The 21,786-nt window shown below is 46.0% G+C and overlaps 1 long non-coding RNA gene across 1 annotated transcript; it reads left to right on the top strand.

The window, feature by feature from the left end:
* Positions 1 to 349: 349 nt before the first annotated feature.
* Positions 350 to 13,883, top strand: LOC123384310. The gene is made up of 2 exons (XR_006595188.1): positions 350 to 746; positions 13,503 to 13,883. It is a non-coding gene; the product is annotated as an uncharacterized LOC123384310 (long non-coding RNA).
* The last annotated feature ends 7,903 nt before the right edge of the window (positions 13,884 to 21,786 follow it).

The raw sequence follows: 21,786 nt of genomic DNA, 5'->3' as shown, positions 1-21,786 counted from the left end.
CTTCAGAGTTCATGCATCCGTTTCTGTGAGGTCGCTGCTCTATCTTTACATCGACCCCCCCCCACTGGTGCTGGAGCTCCCCGCACTAGAAATGCAGGCAAAACTGAGTCCCAATGAGGTAACAGACACCATGACCAAAGAGTGGATTCCAGAACTGGCCAAGGAATGGTGTGGGAAGTAGAGTTATCTCCCAGATTTCTTTTTTTTTCTTTTAATTTTTTAAATGTTTATTTTTGAGAGAGAGACAGAGTGCGAGTGGGGGAGGGGCAGAGGGAGAGGGAGACACAGAATCTGAAGCAGGCTTCAGGCTCTGAGGTGTCAGCACAGAGCCGGACGCGGGGCTCGAATTCAAGAACTGCAGGATAGGACCTGAGCCAAAGTCAGAAGCTTACCGACGGAGCCACCCAGGTGCCGCTGTCCCAGATTTCTCATCTGGCTTTGGACCCCGCACTCCCCCAAGCTCAGGACATCCTAAAAGCGTCCTCTCTGGAACACCCAGGTGGGCAAATGATGAGAGAACCCTGGTGTCCCTGCAACACTGCTTGGCCTCTTCTAGAACCTTCAAGAACCCAGAATACAAGTTCCACTGTGATCCGTTAATGCAGGAAAGAATTGTGTGGTTTGTTTAAGGAGAAGCAAACCCTCAGTGGAAACACACATCTGCTGGGATTTTGGAGAGATTTTCTCTCATCAACCTAGCAAGTCAGCAGTGGAAAACGCATCTGTCCATAGGTGGCAGAACCCAGGTGAGTGCTGCAGAAAATAGATTGGATGTGGTAAGAGATACAGCCGTGGATTTGACAGTGAAACAATCAAAATCCTGACCCTGGACCTGGTGGCTCTAGGAAGATATTCTCTTCCTGATTTCCACACTTTCTTTCCACTGGGGACAAGGGGGCTAAAAAGTCCTCAAGAAAATAGAGGAGATATCCCGACCTTTTATTCTGGCATAAATGGTTCATTTTACCAAATTCAAAAAGTTGATTAAGTTCCTGTTAGAAAGAAGGATTTTTGTTGTTGTTGCTGTTCAGTAACCAACTTGCTAAAAAACAGTTCTGGAAAGAATTTATGCTCAGTTGAGAGGAAGAGCAAGAGATTCTCAGTGCTAGCTTTGAGTTTGAGATCTGAGTGGAAAGAATGACTTCCCATTGTCTCTTGTTTTTATGCGATAAATATATCGATGTGGTTTAACTTGCTTAGGCATTTATATAGCAGATCACAGAAAGAAAGGAAATGGATGTTTATTGAGGGGTTACTACGTGCCCGTCACTTTCTCATCTAGTGAATACCGACAGCTCACGTTTATTGAGTGTTTAAGTAGGGCCCAGCACTGCACCACACACATTACAGTCAGTTCTATGTTTTTTTCAACTTTTTTTTTTTTTTTATTTATTTTTGGGACAGAGAGAGACAGAGCATGAACGGGGGAGGGGCAGAGAGAGAGGGAGACACAGAATCCGAAGCAGGCTCCAGGCTCTGAGCTGTCAGCACAGAGCCCGACACGGGGCTCGAACTCACAAACTGTGAGATCATGACCCGAGCCGAAGTCCGACGCTTAACCGACCGAGCCACCCAGGCGCCCCAACACACGCATTTTTAAAATCACTGTGCTATATGCTAGATCAGGCGCTAAAACCAAGGGGCTTCTAGAAACATTGGGATCGGGGTACAGCACTCAAAAACGTCATCAGTGAGCGATTACAAAAAGGTAAGAACTAGGTGGGCAAAATGGGTTAAGGAGTTTCAGAGGCACAAAATTCCAGTTATAAATAAATAAGTCACAGAGATGAAAAGTACAGCCTAGGGAATACGGTCAGTAATATGGTAATAGCGTTGCATGGTGACAGATATGGCTCACTTACTTTAGTGACGACGCTGTGTAAAAATGCACAGAATGGTTGAATCGCTGTGTTGTGCCCCTGAAACTGACGTAAGAGCGGATGTCAACTATGCTTCAATAATAAATTTTTTTTTTAAAAGATAGGAACCTAATCAACATGGCAGCACACTTTGATATGTCGCATGGCTAAAACATACATAAATACTACCGTAAATACGACACTTTCCCTTTCAGGACACCCAAGGATTGCTTGTGTTAAGAGGGCTTTTTTTTTTTTTTGGCAGCTGGGGAGTAATTACAAAGGGGTCCTCTGAAAGCGGAAGGAAGGTTGAATACCAGGTGTGGATGGATGTGGCTCATAACGCACACGGTCAACTGAGGTAGATGTTTGAGGTGTGTGCACAAGTGTGTGTGTGTGTGTGTGTGTGTGTGTGTGTGTGTGTGTGTATGTGTCCCTACACAGCTCAACTCAGTGGGGGTACAGTCTTCTGTATTCACTTAAGTGCTTCTCAAGGATGAAACTTACCGGAAGTAAACACGGAATTCACGTTATGTTCAAATCGCTCCCCAGTTACCGATCGCATTGGAGCGAATTCCGTTCTCAAAGTAAATGCTGGGGCGGGAGTCTGATGCTTGTATCCCTGCATCTGAAGCCCGTGGGCACTCACGAGGCCAGCATCGTTATCACGGTCCTGACAACCACACTGTGACCCACAGTTTACTTAAGCAAGTTTTCCAGGATCACGGAAAACGTTCGGACCGCACGTCAGTTTTGAACCTTCGACGCAGTTCCTGGCGTGGTATTGGTCACTGGTCTCCCTGCGAGGACAGCAAATCTTTAATGAATCCCCTTTCTCTCCAGACAACAATTCTCCTGTGTTTGTGGGATACCTGTTACGATAACCCTGAGCACTTTTCAGATTTTTCTGAGGCGGGGAATGCAGTCCGGGAGAGAGTAAGGTTACGGTCATGACGACATTAGGGTTCTATTCCTTTCCTAGGGCTGCCACAATAAATTACCATAAAACTGGTGGCCTAAACACAGAAATTTATTCTCTCCCAGGCCTGGAGGCCATCAGCCTAGAACTGAGGTGAAGGCAGGGCCGTGCTCCCTCCAGAGATTCCAGCAGGGAATCGGTCTGTGCCTCTTCCAGCTCCTGATGGCTCCTGGCGTTCCTTGGCTGTGGCCACACCCCTCCAGTCTTTGTCTCTGTCTCCACATGGCCTTGGTCCCTGGGTCTCTCTCTTGAATCTCCCTCTCTCTTGTAAGGATGTCAGTCATCAGATTTAGGCTCTACTCTAAATCCAAGATGACCTCAAGACCTTAATTCCATCTGCAAAGACGCTATTTCTAAGTCAAGTTTGCATTTGCAGGCACGAGAGGTGACGACGTGGACGCATCGTGCGGTGGGGGGGGGGGGGAGACCTCATTCGACCCAGTACAGTCACAACAGGGATTTGAAAGAAACGTACAGAGTTTCTGGCCCGTCCGTAGAGCCACGATGTTTTTTAATGGCCGGGAAGCGCACTCCATCCGCAAAGATGCAGGAGGGTTTTTGGAACCTCAAAGCTGGTAAGTTCGTCTCTCGGCAGAGCCTAGTGTCTGACAAACTACAAATTATCTCCTCCCTTGGGGGCATCTCTAGCGAGGACCTTGCAGGATGACAGAGAGGGAGGCCCGATGGGAAGGGGGAGGGCGTCCTACAGGCTCTGGGGCGCTCTGGATGCCGGCAAGAGCTTTGTTTCGCGGGCGGGCACACCTGGGGCCCGTTGATATGTTCGGAGGATGGAATTCAAGACTTCTGGAAGCGGCCCTTCTCCCTGGACTCAGGGATGAAGCTGGCAGAGGCTCCGGAAAGGCCGCCAAATCACCTAGGCCAGTGGCTCTTTCATTTTTAATGTCTGGAGGCGTCACCCGGACAGCTCGCTCAGACATAGATACCTGGACGTCACCGCCACCCTCCACTACCAGCACCCCCGAGATTCTCACTCAGTAGGTCAGGGCTGGGGCCCGCGATTTTGCATTTCCAGCAAGCTGCTGCCTGGCCGGGGCAGGGCGGGGGGGGGGGCACCGCGTGAGTAGCACTGAGTAGGGGGGTTGTACACACAGCCAAGCGGGCCAATCTGTGCATCACGTTCAAGGACCGTCCAGAGGAAGGCCGCTCAAAGTCGTCTCGCTTGGATCCCTACGTCCCGAAGAACAAGGGACGTTGCAGAGTTGGGTCCACGATCCAGAGTTCTGAAAAGTCTTTCTGTTCCTTCTTAATTCTCTCTTCTGCGGCACAGCTGGGGTTTTCATCTCCATGCTTCCCCACCCCCCTCGCGGAGCTCTGGCCTACCCTCTTCTTCGGACTCTTCCTCCTTCTCCCCTTTCCCTCCGACTCTGCTCCCACTCTCCTAAGATCTGGGTGGTCAAACAGAATTCTCCCAGAGGGCGAGGCGAAGGGCGGAGCCCGGGGAGGCAGATACCGATAAATCTTGCCTCTCTCAAGCATATTAATATTTCACGTCTGAACTCCAGAGGGAAAACCTTCACTGACCCAGAGTGACCTGCAACCACTCAGGAGAATGTTTCTTTTTTTAAATAATTTAACTTTATATGGTAGAAAAGCCAGGGCGGGGGTGTCCTGAGTGCTTCCATTAGCCTGTACTTTCCCTGGAACGCCGCTGAAATTGCCAGGGTTGTGACGGCCACGAGTCCGCTTGGTGCAAACTTGTTGATTGTGTTATTTGTATCTCTTCATCCAAGTCTTATTTTCCATCTTGACCAGAAGGAGGTGTATTAATAGATGAAATATTATAGGTAAATATACCTGTATAGCTATGTAAAGGTTTCTTCTCCTTCTTACTTAAGTTTGTTTGGTTTTGAGAGAGAGAAGAGTGTGAGCGGGGGAGGGGCAGAAAGAGAAGGAGAGCGAGAGAATCCCAAGTGGGCTCCGCACTGTCGGTGTGGAGCCTGACACGGGGCTCGATCCCACGAACCGTGAGATCATGACCTGAGCTGAAGTCGGATGCTTAACTGAGCCACCCAGGTGCCCCCAACGTATCTTTATATATTTTTATAAGTATATAGTAACACACTACTGTATACATAAAGCCGTCTGTATAGTTTAAACCTTCTAAAACGTATCTTTTAACTTGGAGTTGAGAGGCGGGGAGTGTAGCAGAGCAGCATCTGGGATCCGAAGGCAGGAACCAAGCGGGGTGAAGTCTAGTGGTTGGATGATGGAAGGCCGCTCCCAGGAGGGTCTGCCTCAAAGTGCCTCACCTTCCTCTGTTCGTTGTCCCACCCCTGCACCGGCCAGCCTGCTGCTCCCCGGGCCCTGACTGAAAGTACTCAGCCAGGCTGGGCTGGGGGGTGGGGGGACAGGCACAGGATTCTCTTACCGAGGACCGCAGCCATGGTGAACGTCACAGCGGCCACGGCCAGGCCAGTCCTGCCGGTGCACGAGCCCATTGTCCCGGCAGCCTCTTCCCCAGATGACCTATATTCTATAGAATATATGCCTGGAATGTATATAGCGTTCCACATATACTTCTGTGTATTGCACGCACATTCTCTAGAATGCACACATGCACACCCTAGAGGTAATATACACCCACTAACTGGGTAATGGACATGCTGAAGTGGCCGAAGACACAAACCATCCCCTGTGCGCCCGTGTCTCCCTGCCTGGGGACTTTGGCCGCAAGCAAGGCTGTGCCTGGGAGCTGTTCTGGGATCTTTAGAACCAGAGCTGAGCAGAAAGCGGTAGAAAAATACCATAGTTTCTCCCCTCAGTGGAACAAGTCTGAGATGCGTGCAGCCCATTTATTATCAGACCCTGCACTGGCCTTTACGTCTGCTAAGTGCCCTTGCAAATAACCAAACTGAAAAACAACTTCTGTACTCACTTCCTATTTTTCAGTTATTTACAACTTTCTGGAGGCTTTGACTCTAATACATTTTTAGTCACTTTGTGTGAAATCTCACTTTCTTTTCCTTTTGAATTTTTATTTGGCTCCAGACTCTGCCTGTCCCATATGGTGAGTGCAGGCAAAGTCTCACTGGTGGAAAGTGATTCTTTTTATTTGAGTTGTTTCCCCTGAAAATTTATTGTCAGAACGTTTCTTTGGAGTACGCGTCATTCCTCTGGGGGGTTAAACGGGGGTGGCGACCTGTTTCGAGAAATCCTACTTGCGGCCCATGCTGGGCATGGATATTCTCCTTACGTATATATAGCAGTCTGGCTTCGAGTACGTAGTTGAGGCTAAACAAATGCTAATTAATAATAACCTAATAGAAAATGGAATTAGGGCAAACAAATGCAGTGCATAACGACATCCTAGATTTTTCAAGTAACATTCATCACATTTATTTTAGTCTTCTCAAACTCAAGCCAATCTTTCAAGTCAGCTCTGAAGAAAAGAGGAGATTAGGGTTGGGTCTGTTTTTTGTTTTGTTTTGTTTTGTTTTGTTTTTTGTTTTCCAGAACGTTCCATCCTGTAGATGCCTGTATTTCCCGGGCCGACGCAGAGGCAGCTGTGGGCCATGAGGATGTATGGGATGTGGTGAAAAGTTGGTCTGTAAGGATGGGGTCCTTTCCTCTTCCAGAGAGGATTCTCACTGGGATTTAGTACACCATGCAGGAAATTGTCATTCGAAAAGATAAAGGTTTTATTTAATTAATAGGATGGGTGAAGTCACAGACTCCCTCCCTGGTTTATAACCTGGATTGGGGCCAAGACCGGGGTCAATGAGAAGGGGGCGAGTGTGACGTCCACACCTCCTTTCCTTCAGTAACTCTTTTTCATTTTTCACTGATTCTCATCCTTCCACGGAGACCGTTTAGACCTGGTCATCGCACGGCCTGCAACCGCCCCGGCCTTCAGCCTCTGGACCTGCCCCCTCCCTCCGCCACCGGACCTCCGAGGAAACGTGGTCTCCACACACAACGGAGTATAATTCAGCCATAAAAAGGAGGCAAGCCCTTCCGCAGGCGACAATGTGGATGAACCTGGAGGACATTGTACTAAGTGACATAAGGCAGACACAGAAAGACAAATACGGCCCGATTCCGCATAACGGGAGGCACTCAAAATGGTCGGACGCATGCAAACAGGAGGTGGGACGCTGGTTGCCCCGGGCCGGCAGGGAAGGGAAAATGGGGAGTCGCCGTTTAATGCATCTCAAGTTTAGGTTATGCGAGGTTAATAAGTTCTAGACATCTGTGCGCTGCTGTGCGTATAGCCAACAGCACGGTACGTGCTCTTAAAAATCTGTTACAGGGTATAGATTTCACATGAAGGGCTCTTACCACAATAATTAAAAAAAAAAAAAAAGAGGGGCACCTGGGTGGCTCAGCCCGTCAGGCTTCCAACGTTTGATTTCCGCTCAGGTCGTGATCTCACGGTTTGGTAGTTCGAGCCCCACGTCGGGCTCTGCGCTGACAGCGCGGAACCTGCTTGGGATTCTCTCTCCCTCCCTCCCTCCCTCTCTCTCTGCCCCTCCCCTGCTGTCTCTCTCACGCGCGCTCTCTTTCTCTCCCAAAATAAATAAATAAACATCAAAAAGAAAAGCTAAATCGCACCAAGTTGCCTAAGCCTCGGCTCACATGCCTGGAGATAGATAATGCCAACTTGGTGTCACTGGGAGGACGACATGTGATAATGTTTTCTGGATGTCTGGCACGTCCCTGGTGATGAATGAATGTCGGTCTTACACCCCTCCGAGCAGTGCATGTAGCACAATGGGGAACGCAGGCTCGGAAGCCTGTCTTTGCCATTTGCTACTTGGGAGATTCAGGGGGACGTTATTTCATCTCTCTGTGCCTCAGTTTCCCCATCAATTAAATGGGGGCCACGATGGTGTCTAATATATAGGGTTGTCAAGGATTAAGCAAGGCAGTGCATGCAAATAATAGATGCCTCCTGATTATTATTCTTAGTTTCCCCGGGGAAATAAACAGTCCCTCTTTATCCTCTCTAATGCTGTTCTATTATTCTATGATTCTTCCTTCCCAGGTGGGAAAATGGGTCCTCATCGCTAAACTTGCTAAAGAAAATGCTGATCTCCCAAAATAGCTATTGAGCAGTAATTTTCAAAATACATAGTAAACCCAAGCCGTACATGAAAGGCTCTTAAAGTAGGTCATTGCCACGGGGCTGCTTAGAGAGGGTGCCGCTGGGGTGATTTATGTCTGGGGGGATTATTAATTAAACAAAAGAGGGTCTGTGTTTTTGAAAAATGCCTCTGCCACAAAAGAACCGTGCATGAAGAGGCATAAAGGAATAGCTGTGATTAAAGAGTGTATCTCTATCTATATCTATATATTCAAAAGATTATGCATTAAACAGATTTTTTTTTTTCTGTATTTAATGCTTTGGGAGTTTTCACAGATCTCTGTGTTGAGTTTGGACTACTTTGGCAAACTTGTTGCAGAGGAAATTGTTTGTGCACATGACCGCTGCGTCAGTAAGGGATCAGTTCTTGTTTCTAAGAAGGAGCAGAGAGGGGACACTGATGTGTGTGTGTGTGTGTGTGTGTGTGTGTGTGTGTGTGTGTGTGATACGCGTGTGCTGGTTTTCCACGCGTGTTTCTCTACAGGTGCGTGACCACTATATGTTTCCCAAAGAGGTTTTATTCTGGAGAGCTTGATAAGGACGGGGATTTAGAGGTGTATCTTTCGGGAGGGGAAATTTCTCTTGTAGGAAGGCTGAAGGGGGGCCCCTTCAGAGGTCCCCGCCCTCTCTCGCGTCCCCCTCCCTACAGCAGGGGGCTCCTCTGTGTCTGCACTGTCTTTTTCTCCTGACTTCATGAAGCTCAAACATTGTCCTTCTTAATTTTACCCTTTATCAAAGATTAAAAAAAAATCTTTCTGAATATTTTTCTCACTATAAAAGCAAGGCGTCATTCTTGGGGCTCCTTATCTATTTGGGTGGATTGACCCCTTATCACATACATAGTTTGCAAATACTTTCTCACGTCCTATCGGTTGACTTTTCACTCCACTGATGGTCCCTTTGCTGTGCGGAGTCTTAGTCGGATGTAGCACCACTTGCTTCTTTGTGGTTCTGCCCGTGCTACGTAAAAAAACGTGAATGGATGTTTCTCCAAAGACCTACAGATGGCCAACAGGTATATGAAAGGATGCCCCGCATCGCTAATTATCAGGGAAAAGCAAATTAAAACCACAGCGAGACGTCACCTCACACCTGTCAGGGTGGCTGTTACCAAAATAAAGAAAACACGCACAAAAAGCAATAAGCTTTGGCAAGGATGCGGAGGAACCGAAACCCTGGCTGGCACGCCATGGGTGGGAATGCGAAATGTTGCAGCTGCCGTGGAAAACATTATGGAGGTGCCTCAAAAATTAAAAGCAGAGGTCCTGGGGCTCCTGGGTGGCTCGGTCGGTTAATCGCCCAACTTTGGCTCGGGCCATCACATTATGGTTCGTGAGTTCGAGCCCCGCGTCGGGCTCTGTGCTGACATCTCAGAGCCCGGAGCCTGCTTCAGATTCTGTGTCTCCCTCTCTCTCCGCCCCCTCCCCTGCTTGCACTCTGTCCCTCTCAAAAATAAATCATAATTTAAAAATTAAAAAAAAATAAAGAGCAGAAGTACTGTGTGATCCAGCAATCCCACTTCTGGGTACTCATCCAAAAGAATTGAAATCAGGATCTGGACGCAATATTATTAGCACTCTTACGTTTGTTGCGGTATTACTCACAGCAATCAAGAAGTGGACGGGACTTAATGTCCGTGGACAGGTGAATAAATACAGGAAATGTGGTGGTTTCATCCAGTGGAATATTATTCGGTCATAAAAAGAAGAAAACCGTAGTCTGCAGCGATCTGGAGAGCTCTTAAGAATATTCTGTTAGGTGTAATAAGTCTAGCACAGAGATGGACAAATACTGCATGATTCTACTTCTGCAGGGCATCTGAAACAGTGAAATTGATACAATCCAAGAGTGGATTGGTGGCTGCCAGGGGCTGGTGGAAAGGGGGCAAGAGGGGATTACTAATCAATGAACATAAAGCTTCAGTTACGCAAGATGGATAAATTGTGGAGATTTGCTGTGCACTTGGCCAAGAGTCAACACTAGGGTACACTTAGGAGTTTGTTGAGTGTAGATCTCATGCTGAGTTCTTACCGCAACGAAATGCAATTTTTTAAAACCCGAAACAAATAAGGCATAGTTGTAAACATTTAAATAACACAGGTATGTGAAGAATAATCACATCTAACAGCACTAAGTACTGTTAATATTTTGGGAATGTAGCCTCCCAGCTTGTTCCTGTGCGTGGGTGCACGTGTAACTCACACATACAGAATTTTGTGACTTGCCCCGATCGCTTTGTAGTCCAGTCTTGCTAGATCTTCACGTCAACATGTAGAGCTCTATTGTTTTTGCTTGAAAAGCTTCACAGTATTTTCTTTGAATGCTGTTACTTATTTAGCAGTCTTGTAGGTAAACCTCCAGGCTTTTTCCAATTTCGTGGCTATGAGAAACCCTCAAACGAGTAGCCACGTGCATACGTCTTTACGCCATTGCCTGATCCTTTCCTTAGAATGAGGTCTTGGAAGGTTAATGGGTGGAGTACAGTTAATTTTGGTTCATATTGGCAATTCCCCTTCAGAAAGATTGTCTGAGGTCCTATTTCCACAATAGTGTGAGTGCATCTTTCCCTACATTTGCAACAGTAATGGATAGTATTAGCCTTTCTGCTTTTTGACAGTTTGATGAGCACAAAAAAAGTGTGTTGATTTTTCAATTTGCTTTTCTCCGGCCCTCACCTACATGGGCATGTTTTTCCTCTGTGCATTGCAGTTGCATAGAGCTTTTATGAATTGCCTGTTCATGCTCTTTTCTGTGTTTTCTATCATCATTAATGTTCATTATAAATTGATTTGAATGATCTCTTTATTAAGAATATTAATCATGGGGCACCTGGGTGGCTCAGTTGGTTGGGCGTCTGACTTCAGCTCAGGTCATGATCTCACAGTCTGTGGGTTCGAGCCCCGCGTCGGGCTCTGTGCTGACAGCTCAGAGCCTGGAGCCTGTTTCGGATTCTGTGTCTCCCTCTGTCTCTGCCCCTCCCCTGCTCATGCTCTGTATCTCTCTATCTCAAAAATAAATAAAAACATTTAAATAAAAAAAGAATATTAATCATTTTTATGCCATAGATCTTGTAAACACTTCCCTAGGTTTTGTTTAATATTTTATTTCTTTAAAAAATCTTTTTTAATGTTTATTTATTTATTTATTTATTTTAACCTTTATTTATTTTTGAGACAGAGAGAGACAGAGCACGAACGGGGGAGGGTGAGTGAGAGAGGGAGACACAGAATCTGAAACAGGCTCCAGGCTCTGAGCCATCAGCACAGAGCCTGACGTGGGGCTTGAACTCACGAACCGCGAGATCATGACCTGAGCCGAAGTCGGACGCTTAACTGACTGAGCCACCCAGGCACCCTGTAATGTTTATTTATTTTTGAGACAGAGAGAGACAAAGCTCGAGCAGGGGAGGGGCAGAGAGAGAGAGGGAGACACAGAATGTGAAACAGGTTCCAGGCTCTGAGATGTCAGCACAGAGCCTGATGTGAGGCTCGAACCCACGAACCGTGAGATCATGACCTGAGCCGAAGTTGGACGCTTAACCGACTGAGCCACCCAGGTGCCCCTTTAATATTTTATTTCTGATGACAGAGCCTTGTCCATATGGTTTACATTTTTATGAACAAATTTGTTAATCTTTCCTTTAAGACTTTTGGCTTTGATACAAAGCTAATCGTGGTCATCCCCACTCCGCGATGATGAAACTAAATGTACATAAATCCAATATTTCACATATTGGGGAAATATACAACTTATGGAAAAAATCAGAGACTGGGATGCCTGGGAGAGGGGCATGTGAATGGATATACAGCAGTTGGCACAAGGTCAAAGATTTTTCTATCACATGTAAATGTTCATATTTGTCAAAAACATTCACCATGGAGTAAACCTTGAACAGCCAAGTAGACAAAATGACTTGCCCAGTTGATATTAGTCAGCCTTCCTCATCGGCCACCCCGGACCTGGCCCATCTGTGAATGAGAGACTGTAGTGGCAGAGAAAGAGGCTACAAGTGGGCTTAACAGGATGAACTCCCACTTACTAAGACTTATCTGCCAGATCTGACCGCCCAGCTTCTCAGTAGCGGAGATGAACGCTGAGCCTTTATTATGTCACTATTCTTCATGGAGACTAACACCTCGGGGCAAGAGCGCTCCCGTGACCATGTGATCTATCGTATCACATAACACACCATCCAGAACCTGTAACTATATTGAGCCTCTTTCATCCTAGAAGAGACAAAGGTTTATCCTCATAGGGATAGATATTCTAGGTATCTTAGACATGAGATGATGTCTGGTCGGCAAGCAGGATATTATCTTCCCCATGAAACTAAGGCTTAGAAAGGTTACATGACTTGCCCAAGCTTGCACATCCAGAATGTTTGAGAACTGCAATTTAAAGACAAATCTTGGGTCCCCACGCCCTTTCTTTCTCTAGTCCAGCAGGACCAGTGTAGTTTCCTGCAGAAGACACATTGACTCAGGTCTAGGGGGCTTGGCCTGGCCACTCTGTAACCCAAACTGAGCCCGGAGCCCCTCTTAAATGCTTCCTATGTGACCTGGGAGAACCTTGGGTAAAGCCTCCATGATTGCTTCATTCAATACAAAACAGAACAATAAACGGACATTCATTCCCTTTTACTACATCATGTAACGAGAACTTCAACATGGTGTTGATGGCTCTTTCTTCAACTGCTCCAGGGATTGGTGGATAATGTCGAAAAAATCTATACTGGAGTCAAGTTCAGTCTAGCTCCTAAGCTTCTGACCTCTTTTTTCAGGACCAATCCTCATCTGAAAAAAGAAGTTGCAATTTCAACAGGACCAAGGTGACATGTGTCGGGAGTGGGGGGTCTGGCTCCTGATCTTACTTGGCGTCTCTTCTTTCTGACCTCTGATGCCCGTATCTTAGAAGTTGCCTCCTGTAATGGGCCCTCTTTCTGAGTCCTATTGGGTCAACTGTCCTCCATCTTGTGATAGGCTTGTATTCAACTTGTATCAACACACTGTTAGTACCACTTTGGGTGGTAAGTGACTGAAACCCAGTTGAAACCATAGCAAGAACTATCAACCTATGAAAGTGAGTCTTCAGCTTGACCTAGGGCCAGTCAAGGGTGTCTTCGATGCCACCAAGACTCCATTTCTTCATCTCTCTTCTATGCTCCCTTCAGCCTGTCTGTTTTCTCCTTTCATTTGGCCCGAGTCACAGTTGGTGGTGACCCACATGCCTCCCAGCTTATATCTGCATCGCTGCCAGTTTGGGTCTGAAAAATCTCCAGGACGGTGCCGATTAGGTGCGCTTTGGTTAGGTGTCCGCCCCAGGACCAAAGAAAGGTGGCATACTTCGGTTGGCAGCTTCCTACAATCAGTGGTTGGAATGTGGGAAGCAGTAAGTCATTCTCCAAAAGAAGGAAGATGATGATGTTGGCATCCTAGAGAAAAGAATATAGAGCGAAGAAAACAATGGTACCCGCAATGGTGTCCTGGTGACCTGCAGCGAGTAAGCCAAATCAACAATGCGATGAGCGCCTACTAAATAATTATATTTTTTTCTCTTCTAGGAAACATTAATTTTTGAACACAATAGAAGATGCCTTTGCTCACCTTTGTACCTTCCACAATGATTAACACAGTGCCTCAAACTGAAGACACAGGAGGAGGGAAAACAGCAGGTGATAGGTTCCTCTCCTGGGATAATGACATTTTTTTCCCAGCCATCAACTCCTTACTGGACATCTTTAGGTTTTCCTTTGGTTGCATTCGCCTTCTCTTGCTCTGTCAAGAAAAAGCAAAAGGGATTTTTCACATTTAGCCTTTGGTTTCTGAAGCTGCTTAGGCACTGCATCACGGGTAAAATTTGGGTTAAAGATAATTGTAAATATGGTATTGATATTAACTGATGTTTTCCCAACATTGCAATAATGCTTGTTTTGTTTGTTGGAGAGTTTATTACTTTTTGATCAATAGAATGTGAGATTTGTGGGGGAAATTAGCATAGTGAATAACAATTAGGCAAAAAATCAATGGCATTCAGACAAATACGGGGTTTGGAAAAGTCCCATAGGCACATGAACCTTCACACACACACATACTCACACACACACTCTTAAAACTGTAATGCGTCTCATTTACAATTCTGAAGCATGAGGTGGGGGTGGGGGTGTGCGCGGCTTCTATGAACAGAAAAGGAATAGATCCAGAGAAGCTGTCCGTGGATTTTGCGTTGAGGAAACTCAAGATCTCTGCATTCGGAAAAACCCAGAACATCAATATCTCCTAATTCTATTTGCGTTTTCTTTACTTTTGGCTTAAGAGTCACCGAATGCCTGCTTTTCACTGGCTGCCTGGGGGTCAAGGGGGGAGCGGACAGAACCATAGTTCTCCCTTAGTTCTTTCCTTCCTTCAACATATTCCATGGTGGCCGGAGCAAAACATTTCTATCCTTTGTCATGGAACCAGAGTGAAATAAGTTAGGAGAGACCCAAACAGTCATCTGATCCAATACGCTCCTAAACACAGGACAGAAATCCTTGAAACTATGGTGGGTCCTCACCCTTTACTTGAACACTTCTAGGGACAGGGAGCAAAATTCCTCCCAGTGCCACCCACTGGGATGTAGCATGGCTCTGGTGGGTAGACTGTGCTTTCTGACAGTGCACCTTCTCCCAGTGGTCCTGGTTGAACCTCTGGAGTCCGAAGGAACAAGAGAGGAAGGAAGGAAGCCATGATTCATTCATCACCTTGTAAGGTTATAGGTCATTCAATATGTGAATTTGGATTGAAAGTATCCTGCTTTCCTCTGGCTGTTTGACATGGTGTAGATACCCTTGAAGAGAGCCACACTGAAGTATTTCCTAATTCCCTTCTCTCCTGCTTGGTGGGAAGGAGCCATGGGGATTTGGAGAACGGGAAGAAGAATTTCCGTTTAACAGATTTATTTTTCTTTGGGGCTCAGAGAGATTCATGCTATGCTTTCTAGCCTGATGCACCTTGTGTGTTACTGAATAGATACTCTACATTTCTGTGAAAGTCTTTCATTGGATGTATGACTCTGTTGAAATATAGAAACCTATCGGGGAAGGGGAATCTTCTGAAACAGTAGCCACATTCCACGTATCCATCCTTTTTGAGTGGAGGGCATTTCCAAGCTTCCTTAAGGAATACAACATATTGGCTCTGAGCTCTTTGAAGGTAGAGGCCGTGTTTCCTTCTTGTCTCCTGAACCTTCGGCAAATATAAAATATAGTTCAGGGAAGTTACTAAGCATATATTTGTTGGATTAAATACAGTGATTGGCATACAATACGGTTCTCAGCTCTTACATTTTATGGTGCATCTAAGAAGTATTCCCTAGGAACATTGCTAAAGTGTATTCACAGCAATACACTGTGTATTCACAGTCTCCCTGTGGGCTCTGACATCTGTATATCACGGTATTTGAGGATTCCAGGGGGTTCATTGCCTTGTCTGAGAATCCTCGCTATATATCATCCTATCTGATAATTCCTTATGGAATATCTCTGTAGCTGAGAATTTCCTTCCCCTGCATGCCTGTTCAGAAATCAATGTTTAGAATAATGGTCCTGCTCAGCTCTGAATTGGGCTGGTTAATAACCATTGCCAGGGAAATCAATCAAATCTATGATATCTTATTACTTACACTAATTTAATCACAGGGAACAGATCAGTGTTCCAGTTCAAAGGGCAAAATGTGTGTGTGTGTGTGTGTGTGTGTGTGTGTGTGTGTGTATGAGACAGAGAGAGAGAGAGAGAGAGAGAGAGAGAGAGAGAGAGAGACCTTTTAAGCAAAGAAGGTAGTGAACCCTGGAGGAAGTGACCTATTGCCATAAATCTCTACGCTGTGTTATTGCAGGCAATATTCAGCTGAACTTTAATTTATACCTAAAAGCATGCCACTTTTATTCCAATTTCATTCTGAGAATATTTTGTGTTTTGAATAATCTTTGAGATCAGGGAAGGCAATTGCTAATTCCCTAATCATACAAATGAACAGGGTGTGGTCTTTAGTAAAATTGCTCATATGTGATGACTGCAGCCAACCCAGCTGACTCAGTCCCAGGCAGCTGGTTAGATTATAGATGGACAGGACACAGTCTGTGGATGCGGAGAATCGAAGACGCTTCTGTCTCTTCATGTACGTCACTTAGTCTGTGTCAACCTCTTACCCTCCCTCCCATCTTGGAGCTGGGAAGTGGTGCCTTTCTATCCACCCTTGATCTCAGATGTTTCAACCTCCACGAAGCCTTTTCTAAGGACCCCCGTCAGGTGAAGGCTTCCTTCTCCCATGTTTGTCACACTCCTTTTGTGTCTCTGGAGTGGGCGCTAATGATCTGATCTACCCCATGTCTTTTTCTCTTGGGCAATGCCCCTCTCCTATTTCATGGGCATTCTGATGGGGTTTATAATCAAGGACCATGCTCCTTTGCCCCAGGCTGGCCGATAGAGGATGCCACCCTCCCCTGGACAGAGAGCTTGATGCAGCCTGAGGCTCTTTCTCAAGCGGCACAAGAAGAATCATCCTTTGGTGATCTTGTGGACTTTGGGGCAGGAAACACTCTGGAGATCGCAAAGAGCATGGTTTCCATCCTCCCTGGCCTCTCTCTCTTTTGTATAGCTTTGCCTTAGTCTTCTGATTCGTGAAGTTTCCTATTCTCTGATCACTGGATTAATGCAGAGATGACAAATTTTGTCTCAGGTCCCAAACCTAATTGATTGGCAGTGGCTGTGGCAGGCTGTGCTAAGAACCTAAAGTCATGCCTGGGGTCAGCAGGACAAGAGATCTGTGATCAATTAGTTATGTCTGGCACGGGGACGGATATGGCTGTAAACGAACCAGGTGTTTGCCGTCCTTTATCTAGTGACATGTCTTGTTTCTTCTCAGTGATTTGGTGTGAGTCCTCGATGTAGGCAGCATCCTATTTCTGTCATGTGTCACATTTGTCACCAGGAAAGCCACAGCGACCACTTCCTGAGCCAGGCCAACCAGAGTTTTGCCCTTCAGATTTTGACATTCATTCTTTGGATCCTCAAAGCCTAAAGTCAGTTAGCAGGAGAAATGATGTTAAAGAGTATAAATCCAAGTGGGGCAGGAACATAAAAAAACGAGAAGGGAAAACAACTCAAGCCATTCTGACAAATTTAAGGAGTGTGGAGCAGAGGCAGGGAAGCCTAGGGTTGTAGGGTCAGCAGTGCATGAAGCAAATTCAGTTAAATTAGCTTTCCAGTGCAAATTTTAATTGATTGATTTGTGGCACCAAGGCCCTTGGGAGATTTTGTGTGTAAAAATGTGGCCACAGGCCACGCGTGCCTTCTTTGTTATTACATCTCCAGTGCCTCATATGTAGTATGTGCTCAGTAACATCGTATTGAGTGAGGGAAATCATAAGTTAGCATATTAATGTCCAATCTTTCCAGCTCATATCAGAAGTCAAAACTGATAGATATTTGGAATACTGTCTGAACTGAAGCAGAAGCATCTAGAAAACACATTCTGTTTTTGAGAGACATTTAGGAGCCAGAATCCACAGGATCTGGTGGTAGATAGGAGCCCGGGAAGATGGAGGAGATAGAGGGCAAAAAGCCTTTCAGATTTATGACCGGATGAACTGGGTCGGTGGTACCAGAGTTTGCCGAGAGGCTTGTCTGAAGCACCTGGGTGGATCTTAGCAAACAGACTTCTCATACTCCATTTTTATTGGCTCATTGTTTGTCTGACTTCCTCCCAACCCAGGAAGCGCATTGAGGGAAGCATCGTGCCTGTCTTGTTAACTGTTACATCCCCCGCGTCTAGCACAGTGCCAGCACATAGTAGGCCTGCCGTAAATACTAAGTGCATGGGTGAACTGGCACCCCATATCCACTGATGATGACAAATTGAGTAGTCAGTATGCAGGATGACACTGCATTTCTCTTTACTGTGCCATGGGAACATGGTATGGGCCATGGGAACACGTTACGTGCCATGGGAACACGCTACACGCCATGGAAACATGCTACGGGCCATGAGAACACGCTACGGGCCATGGGAACACGTTACGCAAAAGCAACTTCCAGCCACGTACGATGGAGAACAGAAGGCAAACCTTGTTTCACACAGCACAGAACTGCGTTCTGGTCTACCGGAGGCCTGCCAATCTTACTGTGGTAGTAAAATGCAAGTTTTGCATGAACTTCAATTACTGAAAGTCTATATGGAGTTTATGAGGCTTAACCCATAGCCGGTTCCTGTTCACAGTCAAAGGCCAATGAATGGTCGATAAAAGCTGCAAACAGTTTTCCATTATTCCTGATGGATTTCTCTGTAAGATGACAGAGTGTAACAATGGTCAATAGTGGAACAGCCATTCCTGAAGGCCTTTGTGCCAGATATAATATACTGATAAAAAGGAGGGCGGCATGAAGTTTCGTCGGTACATTGGCCTGTGGTTTTTGGTGAAACGGGAAACCTCTCCTTGAAAGTAGGGTAGACTATGCTTGAATCCTTCCAATAAAAGCTGCCCTGTGGTTGGGGCTCAACGACCGTGTGGCTGTGATGATCACATCAGAAGAGCTGGTTGAAAAGGAGTGTATTAGTGAGCCCAGGAGCCCAGGGGCCCAGGAATTAGATTAGTTCTGGGGGAAAAAGTTCCTCACCTGGTGTTTTATTAAATTTTAAGGTTTGAAATCAGATGAACTAAATGAACAGGCAGAGGTAGGTGGGAAGGAACTGTGACTTAGAACAGGACCTTATTGTTTTTACCTTAGATAACTCTCAGCAGCATGGAAATGGTTAAACATTTTGGAAAAGCCCACCCCAGATGATTTCCGTAACACCTGTTATGGGTTGAAGTGTGTCCCCTTCAAATGTATACGTTTCGCGGAGACACCTAGTCCTTCCCTCCTGTGTTCTCCAAACTGAGGAACCTCATTGCCATTGATGCAATTGCTCTAGCCAGAAAGCTAGAGGCTTTTCTTTCTTCCTCCTCAGCCTCAAATGCATTCATCACCAAATCCCACCACTTTCACTTCTTCAATCTTTTCTCCCCCAAACTTGTCTGGCAGCTCCCTTATTTCAGGATACTTGATCGCTTGCTAAAGTGACTTCAATAACCATCTGTCTGTCCCCCAGCTCCAGCTCTCTTTCCCATCTCCTCCAGTCTCCAGACTAGAGCCTGATGATCTTTGTAAAATTAAAAAAAAAATTGTGATCATGTCACATCCTGCCCCAATTAAAACCCATCAATGTCATCTCCTTGCCCTCAGAATGAAATGGAACATCCATTCCAAGGCCTTTCTTCATTTGACCCCAGCCTACCTGACTCATTTATCACCCGGTCTTCTTCCTGCCCAGGAGGAAAATGGAGGGGGTGGGGGGGGACGCATGTTCAGGATACTGCTAGTGATGCATGAGGGGTGTGAAGAGCTTCACTAATCCAAGAGGCCACCCAACCTCATCTGGGGATACCAATCAGCTAACTCATTCGTGTCTTTATGATTTTCCGAAGGCACTAAGGTTTGGATATCCAGGTTTTCATGTTCATGGGAAGGAAGGAAGTAACAGCCCGTTTATAGATAGGAGAGATCTGTTCTTTGCAGAGGTAGTAAATGTGGCAGGGTCACCATTCAGGAAAGTTAGGATCAGTCAGAGAGTCGTGCGCAGTCCCGGATGCACGTGAGGATCAGTTGGGTATCCTGACCAATGCCAATGTGGGAGCTTCGCCCCAGAAGAAGATCTGGGTGGGTGAGGCTGGGAATGAGGATTTTTCTTCGTAGGTGATTGTGACACACAGAATGTGGGCTGAAAACCACTGATTTCACTCAGTAGAGAAATAGTTAAATACATCAGACATTTCTGTGGAGAAAATCCGTTAGACTTGATAGTTAACTGAGCAGTGAATTTTTTAAAAAGTGGATTCGGGGGGGGGGTGGGAGGGAGGAGAGGGTGGATGATGGGTATTGAGGAGGGCACCTTTTGGGGTGAGCACTGGGTGTTGTATGGAAACCAATTTGACAATAAACTTCATATATTAAAAAAAATGGATTTGGAGTATTTTTGGAATTAGATATTGTTAGCTAAATAATACCTTGACGTTGGGATAGCTGGTTTCATGTTGTATATGCCTCAGGAAGGGAAAAACATGAAAATTTATCTTACCTCTGGTCTAGACACTGGTGTCAATGGTTGCGTAGAATATCCAAACTTTGAGAAAGGCAGATGAGCATATGGTGACTAACTGGGAGGTTCTGTATCTATTGAGAGGGTCTCCAAGTACGCATTCTCTCAGGGAGTCTTGACTTTCAACTAAGGCAGACCCAGGGCAAGGCTGTTCTCCCTGTGGGAACAAGGAGGACAAGTTGGCTTTAGGGGTTCAGACTTCAGAAAGCAACCAGAGGGGCAGCTTCAAAAGTTCCCACCTCTTCCAGGGGCACCTGGGTGGCTCAGTCGGTTAAGCGTCCGACTTCGGCTCAGGTCATGATCAAGCGGTTTGTGAGTTCGAGCCCCGCGTCGGGCTCTGTGCTGACAGCTTGGAGTCTGCTTTGAATTCTGTGTCTCCCTCTCTCTCTGCCCCTCCCCTGCTCATACTCTGTCGCTCTCTGTCTCTCAAAAATAAATAAATGTTAAAAAAAAGTTCCCGCCTCTTCTGAATCAAAAGAGAAATGGTGGATACTAAGAAATGGTCTTTGCTGTTTGGTGAGCACACATTTTGTCACATTCTGACCCAATGGTTGACTCTTTAAGTGGACATTGCCAGTGAAACTGCCCTGGGAAGGCAGTAGCCCTGATTTGGTACTGTGGACGGCCGTCAAAGAGGTGGACTTCAGGACTTTGCTGTGGGACAAGGGTGACTCACTTCCCCGAACCTGGGCACAAAAGGGGAGCCATATGCAAAAGCTGATCAAAGCAGCACAAAGAGGGGCCACAAAGAGGGGCTTTACTTGCTAAAGAGGGAAATAAAATTTTCCGAAGCATTCTGAGACCACAAATCAAAAAAAAAAAAATCCTCATGGATCTGAGATTTTTTTTTCCTCTTGGTTTCAGACTTATTATTATTAATGAGTATGTTGGGAACTGGACTTGTTTCATTATTTTAAGTAATCAACTGACCTATAATAAAGAGATATTGCCAAGCAAGTGTTGTTCCATAAAGGAAAGGATTGTATTTCTGTTAAAAACATGAGCCCGTATATCTGTGACCTTGTATATCTGGCTGGGGTTATGCCTTTCCAGGCCTATCTGAATGGGTTAGTTCGTCCTCCTCGTTTGACTAATGAGTCTACTGAGACTTGGTAGAAGTTGCCAGAGAGCTATTAAATAATGTGGAAATTGAGCTGCCTCTTCCCTGGAGGCTGCTTTGCGAGGAAGACGAGCGAAGGCAGAATCTTGCTGCTAAGGGGAACCTCCATGAGGATGGTTGATGATGGCTCTCCACAGGATGGAGAAGAGCAATAAACAGAAGGGTTGTCACTGTCTCCTCTGCCTTCCATGTTCCTGAGACCTCAGCTCTGTAGCCAGGTCCTCCCTCAATGCCTGTCTCTCTGTGTGGAGGGAGAGACGACAGAATGCACATCCATGGAGCATGCCAGAAGTCATGAAGGTGGGGCCTAGAGAGTGTCCAGAATGGCATCAACTCGTGGCTTGACGGCCTGTGTGTACTTGGATGGGAGCCAGAGAGCCATCCAGAGTGCTTTTCCAGGGAGTCAGACTGCCTGGCCTCAAACGTGTTCTGCCAATTTTTGATGGTGTAATATTGACTCTCAGTTTCCTCATCTGAATAATGGGGTGATGATAACAATACTCAACCTCTTGGGTCTATTTTGACAGTGAAATGAAATATCGCTTGTACG

The sequence above is a fragment of the Felis catus genome, chromosome A3, assembly GCF_018350175.1.
Source record: "Felis catus isolate Fca126 chromosome A3, F.catus_Fca126_mat1.0, whole genome shotgun sequence".
Taxonomy (NCBI): Eukaryota; Metazoa; Chordata; class Mammalia; order Carnivora; family Felidae; genus Felis; species Felis catus.
Note: the sequence above shows the minus strand (reverse complement) of the source record. Positions and strands in the feature narration are given on the sequence as shown.